General features: G+C 45.2%; 1 long non-coding RNA gene across 1 annotated transcript; it reads right to left on the bottom strand.

Moving 5' to 3' along the window:
* Nucleotides 1–393: 393 nt before the first annotated feature.
* Nucleotides 394–10658, bottom strand: LOC141579978 (uncharacterized). Its single transcript, XR_012511968.1, has 3 exons — nt 10571–10658; nt 5479–5624; nt 394–533 (listed from the first exon to the last, which is right to left on the bottom strand). It is a non-coding gene; the product is annotated as an uncharacterized LOC141579978 (long non-coding RNA).
* Between the last annotated feature and the right edge of the window lie 2299 nt (nt 10659–12957).

Below are 12957 nucleotides of genomic sequence, written 5' to 3'. Positions count from 1 at the left end.
TATTCAAGTCCAGATTGACAAGTCAAACCAAGAAAGCAGGCACTGATCTGGCAGAGGGATCTTTTCCCAGTGGGCGTTAACTCCCACATAAATCCCTGTGAAGGAATCGGTAATCAGAGACAGAAAGGGACTCGCCTAACGCTTGTCACATGAAAGTGCCTGGCAGACCGACTGGCAGAGGGCTGGAAATCAAGTCCAAATCTTCGGACGTGTAATTTCACAGGGTGCACCGCCACTCCCAGGCCCAATGTGACACTTCAATGGCTTAACGAGGGCTTGACGGGATGGATGTCAACATGAAAAGACATTCGATTCCATCGGACCTGTCTTTGGCCCATTGTCTCTAAGGAGAATGTGCCTGGTTCAAATTCTCACTTTGCTTCTCACCTTAGAGATGTGACCTCAGTGGTCAATGGGAAATGAGCTGGTTTCAGTCACCAACCTCTCACTCATCACCAAGAAAATTTCCTTCAACCATACATGGATTGTGTTTTCAGGAGTGCTGGGCTTCATCCACAGTCGTGAGTAACATGCTTAAAGAGGAAAAAAGATTTGCTGCTCAGGAATGGAGACAGAAATACAGACACACACACACAGACACACACACACACACACACACATGACACAAAAATCACCCAAACACAGGCCGCACACACAACTGCTCGTGTTCAGCAAAATACTTAGTGGTATGAGGTGGGCTTTGAACCCGTCCATGCTCCAAAGGAAGACACACCTTTTGCTATTTCACCCGTCTATTCTCGTAGGGAATGTGAATAATTCTTTCAGACATGGCTCATGATGACAGGGACCACTCTCATTTCACCCTCAGAGGCAGACAAGAGGACTGTAAAGGACTCAGGTGTCGTCCCTGCTGACTGAAGAGGACTCCCATTTCCCCTCGAACCCAAAGACACAGAAAAAGTAGCTTTCTCTTTGAAGAGCACACAACTTTTTCAAAATACACAGCTAAAACGTTCCCCGCTTTAAGTGCTTTAGCAAATAAAGCGGGGACCGTTTTAGCTGTGTATTCTGAAAAACATGTCTAGCATTCAAAGCACGGACAGTTTTAGCTGTGTATTTTCAAAAAGTTGTCTCTACCTGCCATAGCTCGTGAAGTCAAAACGAGTGAGATGTGTCCCCTTGATTTGAGCATTCTTTTAGTAAGAAAGGATTAAGTTCAATTTGAATTTTGGAAAACTGCTTCTCATCTTGTCAATCAGCTGTCAGTTTTGTGTGTTAATTTCTAGGAGAGGTAATAGAGTCAATCCAAAACCAAAGGTGTATTCAAGTCCAGATTGACAAGTCAAACCAAGAAAGCAGGCACTGAGCTGGCAGAGGGATCTTTCCCCAGTGAGGGTTAAGGCCCACATAAATCCCTGTGAAGGAATCGGGAATCAGAGACAGAAAGGGACTCGCCTAAGGCTTGTCACATGAAAGTGCCTGGCAGACTGACTGGCAGAGGGCTGGAAATCAAATCCAAATCTTCGGACGTGTAATTTCACAGGGTGCACCGCCTCCCCCAGGCCCAATGTGACACTTCTATGGCTTAACGAGGGCTTGACGGGATGGATGTCAACATGAAAAGACATTCGATTCCATCGGACCTGTGTTTGGCCCATTGTCTCCAAGGAGAATGTGCCTGATTCAAATTCTCACTTTGCTTCTCACCTGAGAGATGTGACCTCAGTGTTCAATGGGAAATGAGCTGGTTTCAGTCACCAACCTCTCACTCATCGCCAACAAAATTTCCTTCAACCATACATGGATTGTGTTTTCAGGAGTGCTGGGCTTCATCCACAGTTGTGAGTAACATGCTAAAAGAGGAAAAAAGATTTGCTGCTCAGGAATGGAGACAGAAATACAGACACAGACACACACACACACACACACACACACACACACACGACACAAAAATCTCCCAAACACAGGCCGCACACACAACTGCTCGTGTTCAGCAAAATACTTAGTGGTATGAGGTGGGCTTTGAACCCGTCCATGCTCCAATGGAAGACACACCTTTTGCTATTTCACCCGTCTATTCTCGTAGGGAATGTGAATAATTCTTTCAGACCTGGCTCATGATGACAGGGACCACTCTCATTTCACCCTCAGAGGCAGAAAAGAGGACTGCAAAGGACTCAGGTGTCGTCCCTGCTGACTGAAGAGGACTCCCATTTCCCCTCGAACCCAAAGACACAGCAAAAGTAGCTTTCTCTTTGAAGAGCACACAACTTTTTCAAAATACACAGCTAAAACGGTCCCCGCTTTTGCTGTGTATTCTGAAAAACATGTCTAGCATTCAAAGCACGGACAGTTTTAGCTGTGTATTTTCAGAAAGTTGTCTCTACCTGCCATAGCTCATGAAGTCAAAACGAGTGAGCTGTGTCCCCTTGATTTGAGCATTCTTTTAGTAAGAAAGGATTAAGTTCAATTTGAATTTTGGAAAACTGCTTCTCATCTTGTCAATCAGCTGTCAGTTTTGTGTGTTAATTTCTAGGAGAGGTAATAGAGTCAATCCAAAACCAAAGGTGTATTCAAGTCCAGATTGACAAGTCAAACCAAGAAAGCAGGCACTCAGCTGGCAGAGGGATATTTTCCCAGTGGGCGTTAAGGCCCACATAAATCCCTGTGAAGGAATCGGGAATCAGAGACAGAAAGGGACTCGCCTAAGGCTTGTCACATGAAAGTGCCTGGCAGACTGACTGGCAGAGGGCTGGAAATCAAATCCAAATCTTCGGACGTGTAATTTCACAGGGTGCACCGCCTCCCCCAGGCCCAATGTGGCACTTCAATGGCTTAACGAGGGCTTGACGGGATGGATGTCAACATGAAAAGACATTCGATTCCATCGGACCTGTCTTTGGTCCATTGTCTCTAAGGAGAATGTGCCTGGTTCAAATTCTCACTTTGCTTCTCACCTGAGAGATATGACCTCAGTGGTCAATGGGAAATGAGCTGGTTTCAGTCACCAACCTCTCACTCATCACCAAGAAAATTTCCTTCAACCATACATGGATTGTGTTTTCAGGAGTGCTGGGCTTCATCCACAGTTGTGAGTAACATGCTAAAAGAGGAAAAAAGATTTGCTGCTCAGGAATGGAGACAGAAATACAGACGCACACACACAGACACACACACACACACACACACACACACACACACACACATGACACAAAAATCACACAAACACAGGCCGCACACACAACTGCTCGTGTTCAGCAAAATACTCAGTGGTATGAGGTGGGCTTTGAACCCGTCCATTCTCCAAAGGAAGACACACCTTTTGCTATTTCACCCGTCTATTCTCGTAGGGAATGTGAATAATTCTTTCAGACATGGCTCATGATGACAGGGACCACTCTCATTTCACCCTCAGAGGCAGACAAGAGGACTGCAAAGGACTCAGGTGTCGTCCCTGCTGACTGAAGAGGACTCCCATTTCCCCTCGAACCCAAAGACACAGCAAAAGTAGCTTTCTCTTTGAAGAGAACACAACTTTTTCAAAATACACAGCCAAAACGGTCCCAGCTTTAAGTGCTTTAGCACTTAAACCGGGGACCGTTTTGGCTGTGTATTCTGAAAAACATGTCTAGCATTCAAAGCACGGACAGTTTTAGCTGTGTATTTTCAAAAAGTTGACTCTACCTGCCATAGCTCATGAAGTCAAAACGAGTGAGCTGTGTCCCCTTGATTTGAGCATTCTTTTAGTAAGAAAGGATTAAGTTCAATTTGAATTTTGGAAAACTGCTTCTCATCTTGTCAATCAGCTGTCAGTTTTGTGTGTTAATTTCTAGCAGAGGCAACAGAGTCAATCAAAACCAAAGGTGTATTCAAGTCCAGATTGACAAGTCAAACCAAGAAAGCAGGCACTGATCTGGCAGAGGGATCTTTTCCCAGTGGGCGTTAAGGCCCACATAAATCCCTGTGAAGGAATCGGTAATCAGAGACAGAAAGGGACTCGCCTAAGGCTTGTCACAAGAAAGTGCCTGGCAGACTGACTGGCAGAGGGCTGGAAATCAAATCCAAATCTTCGGACGTGTAATTTCACAGGGTGCACCGCCTCCCCCAGGCCCAATGTGACACTTCAATGGCTTAACGAGGGCTTGACGGGATGGATGTCAACATAAAAAGACATTCGATTCCATCGGACCTCTCTGTGGCCCATTGTCTCTATGGAGAATTTCCCTGGTTCAAATTCTCACTTTGCTTCTCACCTGAGAGATGTGACCTCAGTGGTCAATGGGAAATGAGCTGGTTTCAGTCACCAACCTCTCACTCATCACCAAGAAAATTTCCTTCAACCATACATGGATTGTGTTTTCAGGAGTGCTGGGCTTCATCCACAGTCGTGAGTAACATGCTAAAAGAGGAAAAAAGATTTGCTGCTCAGGAATGGAGACAGAAATACAGACGCACACACACAGACACACACACACACACATACACACACACACATGACACAAAAATCACACAAACACAGGCCGCACACACAACTGCTCGTGTTCAGCAAAATACTCAGTGGTATGAGGTGGGCTTTGAACCCGTCCATTCTCCAAAGGAAGACACACCTTTTGCTATTTCACCCGTCTATTCTCGTAGGGAATGTGAATAATTCTTTCAGACATGGCTCATGATGACAGGGACCACTCTCATTTCACCCTTAGAGGCAGACAGGAGGACTGCAAAGGACTCAGGTGTCGTCCCTTCTGACTGAAGAGGACTCCCATTTCCCCTCGAACCCAAAGACACAGCAAAAGTAGCTTTCTCTTTGAAGAGCACACAACTTTTTCAAAATACACAGCTAAAACGGTCCCGCTTTAAGTGCTAAAGCACTTAAAACTGAAAAACATGTCTAGCATTCAAAGCACGGACAGTTTTAGCTGTGTATTTTCAAAAAGGTGACTCTACCTGCCATAGCTCATGAAGTCAAAACGAGTGAGCTGTGTCCCCTTGATTTGAGCATTCTTTTAGTAAGAAAGGATTAAGTTGAATTTGAATTTTGAAAAACTGCTTCTCATCTTGTCAATCAGCTGTCAGTTTTGTGTGTTAATTTCTAGCAGAGGTAATAGAGTCAATCCAAAACCAAAGGTGTATTCAAGTCCAGATTGACAAGTCAAACCAAGAAAGCAGGCACTGATCTGGCAGAGGGATCTTTTCCCAGTGGGCGTTAACTCCCACATAAATCCCTGTGAAGGAATCGGTAATCAGAGACAGAAAGGGACTCGCCTAACGCTTGTCACATGAAAGTGCCTGGCAGACCGACTGGCAGAGGGCTGGAAATCAAGTCCAAATCTTCGGACGTGTAATTTCACAGGGTGCACCGCCACTCCCAGGCCCAATGTGACACTTCAATGGCTTAACGAGGGCTTGACGGGATGGATGTCAACATGAAAAGACATTCGATTCCATCGGACCTGTCTTTGGCCCATTGTCTCTAAGGAGAATGTGCCTGGTTCAAATTCTCACTTTGCTTCTCACCTTAGAGATGTGACCTCAGTGGTCAATGGGAAATGAGCTGGTTTCAGTCACCAACCTCTCACTCATCACCAAGAAAATTTCCTTCAACCATACATGGATTGTGTTTTCAGGAGTGCTGGGCTTCATCCACAGTCGTGAGTAACATGCTTAAAGAGGAAAAAAGATTTGCTGCTCAGGAATGGAGACAGAAATACAGACACACACACACAGACACACACACACACACACACACATGACACAAAAATCACCCAAACACAGGCCGCACACACAACTGCTCGTGTTCAGCAAAATACTTAGTGGTATGAGGTGGGCTTTGAACCCGTCCATGCTCCAAAGGAAGACACACCTTTTGCTATTTCACCCGTCTATTCTCGTAGGGAATGTGAATAATTCTTTCAGACATGGCTCATGATGACAGGGACCACTCTCATTTCACCCTCAGAGGCAGACAAGAGGACTGTAAAGGACTCAGGTGTCGTCCCTGCTGACTGAAGAGGACTCCCATTTCCCCTCGAACCCAAAGACACAGAAAAAGTAGCTTTCTCTTTGAAGAGCACACAACTTTTTCAAAATACACAGCTAAAACGTTCCCCGCTTTAAGTGCTTTAGCAAATAAAGCGCGGACCGTTTTAGCTGTGTATTCTGAAAAACATGTCTAGCATTCAAAGCACGGACAGTTTTAGCTGTGTATTTTCAAAAAGTTGTCTCTACCTGCCATAGCTCGTGAAGTCAAAACGAGTGAGATGTGTCCCCTTGATTTGAGCATTCTTTTAGTAAGAAAGGATTAAGTTCAATTTGAATTTTGGAAAACTGCTTCTCATCTTGTCAATCAGCTGTCAGTTTTGTGTGTTAATTTCTAGGAGAGGTAATAGAGTCAATCCAAAACCAAAGGTGTATTCAAGTCCAGATTGACAAGTCAAACCAAGAAAGCAGGCACTGAGCTGGCAGAGGGATCTTTCCCCAGTGAGGGTTAAGGCCCACATAAATCCCTGTGAAGGAATCGGGAATCAGAGACAGAAAGGGACTCGCCTAAGGCTTGTCACATGAAAGTGCCTGGCAGACTGACTGGCAGAGGGCTGGAAATCAAATCCAAATCTTCGGACGTGTAATTTCACAGGGTGCACCGCCTCCCCCAGGCCCAATGTGACACTTCTATGGCTTAACGAGGGCTTGACGGGATGGATGTCAACATGAAAAGACATTCGATTCCATCGGACCTGTGTTTGGCCCATTGTCTCCAAGGAGAATGTGCCTGATTCAAATTCTCACTTTGCTTCTCACCTGAGAGATGTGACCTCAGTGTTCAATGGGAAATGAGCTGGTTTCAGTCACCAACCTCTCACTCATCGCCAACAAAATTTCCTTCAACCATACATGGATTGTGTTTTCAGGAGTGCTGGGCTTCATCCACAGTTGTGAGTAACATGCTAAAAGAGGAAAAAAGATTTGCTGCTCAGGAATGGAGACAGAAATACAGACACAGACACACACACACACACACACACACACACACACACACGACACAAAAATCTCCAAACACAGGCCGCACACACAACTGCTCGTGTTCAGCAAAATACTTAGTGGTATGAGGTGGGCTTTGAACCCGTCCATGCTCCAATGGAAGACACACCTTTTGCTATTTCACCCGTCTATTCTCGTAGGGAATGTGAATAATTCTTTCAGACCTGGCTCATGATGACAGGGACCACTCTCATTTCACCCTCAGAGGCAGAAAAGAGGACTGCAAAGGACTCAGGTGTCGTCCCTGCTGACTGAAGAGGACTCCCATTTCCCCTCGAACCCAAAGACACAGCAAAAGTAGCTTTCTCTTTGAAGAGCACACAACTTTTTCAAAATACACAGCTAAAACGGTCCCCGCTTTTGCTGTGTATTCTGAAAAACATGTCTAGCATTCAAAGCACGGACAGTTTTAGCTGTGTATTTTCAGAAAGTTGTCTCTACCTGCCATAGCTCATGAAGTCAAAACGAGTGAGCTGTGTCCCCTTGATTTGAGCATTCTTTTAGTAAGAAAGGATTAAGTTCAATTTGAATTTTGGAAAACTGCTTCTCATCTTGACAATCAGCTGTCAGTTTTGTGTGTTAATTTCTAGGAGAGGTAATAGAGTCAATCCAAAACCAAAGGTGTATTCAAGTCCAGATTGACAAGTCAAACCAAGAAAGCAGGCACTCAGCTGGCAGAGGGATATTTTCCCAGTGGGCGTTAAGGCCCACATAAATCCCTGTGAAGGAATCGGGAATCAGAGACAGAAAGGGACTCGCCTAAGGCTTGTCACATGAAAGTGCCTGGCAGACTGACTGGCAGAGGGCTGGAAATCAAATCCAAATCTTCGGACGTGTAATTTCACAGGGTGCACCGCCTCCCCCAGGCCCAATGTGGCACTTCAATGGCTTAACGAGGGCTTGACGGGATGGATGTCAACATGAAAAGACATTCGATTCCATCGGACCTGTCTTTGGTCCATTGTCTCTAAGGAGAATGTGCCTGGTTCAAATTCTCACTTTGCTTCTCACCTGAGAGATATGACCTCAGTGGTCAATGGGAAATGAGCTGGTTTCAGTCACCAACCTCTCACTCATCACCAAGAAAATTTCCTTCAACCATACATGGATTGTGTTTTCAGGAGTGCTGGGCTTCATCCACAGTTGTGAGTAACATGCTAAAAGAGGAAAAAAGATTTGCTGCTCAGGAATGGAGACAGAAATACAGACGCACACACACAGACACACACACACACACACACACACACACACACACACACATGACACAAAAATCACACAAACACAGGCCGCACACACAACTGCTCGTGTTCAGCAAAATACTCAGTGGTATGAGGTGGGCTTTGAACCCGTCCATTCTCCAAAGGAAGACACACCTTTTGCTATTTCACCCGTCTATTCTCGTAGGGAATGTGAATAATTCTTTCAGACATGGCTCATGATGACAGGGACCACTCTCATTTCACCCTCAGAGGCAGACAAGAGGACTGCAAAGGACTCAGGTGTCGTCCCTGCTGACTGAAGAGGACTCCCATTTCCCCTCGAACCCAAAGACACAGCAAAAGTAGCTTTCTCTTTGAAGAGAACACAACTTTTTCAAAATACACAGCCAAAACGGTCCCAGCTTTAAGTGCTTTAGCACTTAAACCGGGGACCGTTTTGGCTGTGTATTCTGAAAAACATGTCTAGCATTCAAAGCACGGACAGTTTTAGCTGTGTATTTTCAAAAAGTTGACTCTACCTGCCATAGCTCATGAAGTCAAAACGGGTGAGCTGTGTCCCCTTGATTTGAGCATTCTTTTAGTAAGAAAGGATTAAGTTCAATTTGAATTTTGGAAAACTGCTTCTCATCTTGTCAATCAGCTGTCAGTTTTGTGTGTTAATTTCTAGCAGAGGCAACAGAGTCAATCAAAACCAAAGGTGTATTCAAGTCCAGATTGACAAGTCAAACCAAGAAAGCAGGCACTGATCTGGCAGAGGGATCTTTTCCCAGTGGGCGTTAAGGCCCACATAAATCCCTGTGAAGGAATCGGTAATCAGAGACAGAAAGGGACTCGCCTAAGGCTTGTCACAAGAAAGTGCCTGGCAGACTGACTGGCAGAGGGCTGGAAATCAAATCCAAATCTTCGGACGTGTAATTTCACAGGGTGCACCGCCTCCCCCAGGCCCAATGTGACACTTCAATGGCTTAACGAGGGCTTGACGGGATGGATGTCAACATAAAAAGACATTCGATTCCATCGGACCTCTCTGTGGCCCATTGTCTCTATGGAGAATTTCCCTGGTTCAAATTCTCACTTTGCTTCTCACCTGAGAGATGTGACCTCAGTGGTCAATGGGAAATGAGCTGGTTTCAGTCACCAACCTCTCACTCATCACCAAGAAAATTTCCTTCAACCATACATGGATTGTGTTTTCAGGAGTGCTGGGCTTCATCCACAGTCGTGAGTAACATGCTAAAAGAGGAAAAAAGATTTGCTGCTCAGGAATGGAGACAGAAATACAGACGCACACACACAGACACACACACACACACATACACACACACACATGACACAAAAATCACACAAACACAGGCCGCACACACAACTGCTCGTGTTCAGCAAAATACTCAGTGGTATGAGGTGGGCTTTGAACCCGTCCATTCTCCAAAGGAAGACACACCTTTTGCTATTTCACCCGTCTATTCTCGTAGGGAATGTGAATAATTCTTTCAGACATGGCTCATGATGACAGGGACCACTCTCATTTCACCCTTAGAGGCAGACAGGAGGACTGCAAAGGACTCAGGTGTCGTCCCTTCTGACTGAAGAGGACTCCCATTTCCCCTCGAACCCAAAGACACAGCAAAAGTAGCTTTCTCTTTGAAGAGCACACAACTTTTTCAAAATACACAGCTAAAACGGTCCCGCTTTAAGTGCTAAAGCACTTAAAACTGAAAAACATGTCTAGCATTCAAAGCACGGACAGTTTTAGCTGTGTATTTTCAAAAAGGTGACTCTACCTGCCATAGCTCATGAAGTCAAAACGAGTGAGCTGTGTCCCCTTGATTTGAGCATTCTTTTAGTAAGAAAGGATTAAGTTGAATTTGAATTTTGAAAAACTGCTTCTCATCTTGTCAATCAGCTGTCAGTTTTGTGTGTTAATTTCTAGCAGAGGTAACAGAGTCAATCCAAAACCAAAGGTGTATTCAAGTCCAGATTGACAAGTCAAACCAAGAAAGCAGGCACTGATCTGGCAGAGGGATCTTTTCCCAGTGGGCGTTAACTCCCACATAAATCCCTGTGAAGGAATCGGTATTCAGAGACAGAAAGGGACTCGCCTAACGCTTGTCACATGAAAGTGCCTGGCAGACCGACTGGCAGAGGGCTGGAAATCAAGTCCAAATCTTCGGACGTGTAATTTCACAGGGTGCACCGCCACTCCCAGGCCCAATGTGACACTTCAATGGCTTAACGAGGGCTTGACGGGATGGATGTCAACATGAAAAGACATTCGATTCCATCGGACCTGTCTTTGGCCCATTGTCTCTAAGGAGAATGTGCCTGGTTCAAATTCTCACTTTGCTTCTCACCTTAGAGATGTGACCTCAGTGGTCAATGGGAAATGAGCTGGTTTCAGTCACCAACCTCTCACTCATCACCAAGAAAATTTCCTTCAACCATACATGGATTGTGTTTTCAGGAGTGCTGGGCTTCATCCACAGTTGTGAGTAACATGCTAAAAGAGGAAAAAAGATTTGCTGCTCAGGAATGGAGACAGAAATACAGACACACACACACAGACACACACACACACACACACATGACACAAAAATCACCCAAACACAGGCCGCACACACAACTGCTCGTGTTCAGCAAAATACTTAGTGGTATGAGGTGGGCTTTGAACCCGTCCATGCTCCAAAGGAAGACACGCCTTTTCTATTTCACCCGTCTATTCTCGTAGGGAATGTGAATAATTCTTTCAGACATGGCTCATGATGACAGGGACCACTCTCATTTCACCCTCAGAGGCAGACAAGAGGACTGCAGAGGACTCAGGTGTCGTCCCTGCTGATTGAAGAGGACTCCCATTTCCCCTCGAACCCAACGACACAGCAAAAGTAGCTTTCTCTTTGAAGAGCACACAACTTTTTCAAAATACACAGCTAAAACGGTCCCCGCTTTAGCTGTGTATTCTGAAAAACATGTCTAGCATTCAAAGCACGGACAGTTTTAGCTGTGTATTTTCAAAAAGTTGTCTCTACCTGCCATAGCTCGTGAAGTCAAAACGAGTGAGCTGTGTCCCCTTGATTTGAGCATTCTTTTAGTAAGAAAGGATTAAGTTCAATTTGAATTTTGGAAAACTGCTTCTCATCTTGTCAATCAGCTGTCAGTTTTGTGTGTTAATTTCTAGGAGAGGTAATAGAGTCAATCCAAAACCAAAGGTGTATTCAAGTCCAGATTGACAAGTCAAACCAAGAATGCAGGCACTGAGCTGGCAGAGGGATCTTTCCCCAGTGGGCGTTAAGGCCCACATAAATCCCTGTGAAGGAATCGGGAATCAGAGACAGAAAGGGACTCGCCTAAGGCTTGTCACATGAAAGTGCCTGGCAGACTGACTGGCAGAGGGCTGGAAATCAAATCCAAATCTTCGAACGTGTAATTTCACAGGGTGCACCGCCTCCCCCAGGCCCAATGTGACACTTCTATGGCTTAACGAGGGCTTGACGGGATGGATGTCAACATGAAAAGACATTCGATTCCATCGGACCTGTCTTTGGCCCATTGTCTCTAAGGAGAATGTGCCTGGTTCACATTCTCACTTTGCTTCTCACCTGAGAGATGTGACCTCAGTGGTCAATGGAAAATGAGCTGGTTTCAGTCACGAACCTCTCAATCATCACCAAGAAAATTTCCTTCAACCATACATGGATTGTGTTTTCAGGAGTGCTGGGCTTCATCCACAGTTGTGAGTAACATGCTAAAAGAGGAAAAAAGATTTGCTGCTCAGGAATGGAGACAGAAATACAGACGCACACACACAGACACACACACACACACACACACACACACACACACAAGACACAAAAATCACCCAAACACAGGCCGCACACACAACTGCTCATGTTCAGCAAAATACTTAGTGGTATGAGGTGGGCTTTGAACCCGTCCATGCTCCAAAGGAAGACACACCTTTTGCTATTTCACCCGTCTATTCTCGTGGGGAATGTGAATAATTCTTTCAGACATGGCTCATGATGACAGGGACCACTCTCATTTCACCCTCAGAGGCAGACAAGAGGACTGCAAAGGACTCAGGTGTCGTCCCTGCTGACTGAAGAGGACTCCCATTTCCCCTCGAACCCAAAGACACAGCAAAAGTAGCTTTCTCTTTGAAGAGCACACAACTTTTTCAAAATACACAGCTAAAACGGTCCCCGCTTTAAGTGCTTTAGCACTTAAACCGGTTACCGTTTTGGCTGGGTATTCTGAAAAACATGTCTAACATTCAAAGCACGGACAGTTTTAGCTGTGTATTTTCAAAAAGTTGTCTCTACCTGCCATAGCTCATGAAGTCAAAACGAGTGAGCTGTGTCCCCTTGATTTGAGCATTCTTTTAGTAAGAAAGGATTAAGGTCAATTTGAATTTTGGAAAACTGCTTCTCATCTTGTCAGTCAGCTGTCAGTTTTGTGTGTTAATTTCTAGCAGAGGTAATAGAGTCAATCCAAAACCAAAGGTGTATTCAAGTCCAGATTGACAAGTCAAACCAAGAAAGCAGGCACTGAGCTGGCAGAGGGATCTTTTCCCAGTGGTCGTTAAGGCCCACATAAATCGCCGTGAAGGAATCGGGAATCAAAGACAGAAAGGGACTCGCCTAAGGCTTGTCACATGAAAGTGCCTGGCAGACTGACTGGCAGAGGGCTGGAAATCAAATCCAAATCTTCGGACGTGTAATTTCACAGGGGGCACCGCCTC

The sequence above is a fragment of the Saimiri boliviensis genome, chromosome 10, assembly GCF_048565385.1.
Source record: "Saimiri boliviensis isolate mSaiBol1 chromosome 10, mSaiBol1.pri, whole genome shotgun sequence".
Taxonomy (NCBI): Eukaryota; Metazoa; Chordata; class Mammalia; order Primates; family Cebidae; genus Saimiri; species Saimiri boliviensis.
This window is presented reverse-complemented; position numbering and strand designations above follow the sequence as displayed.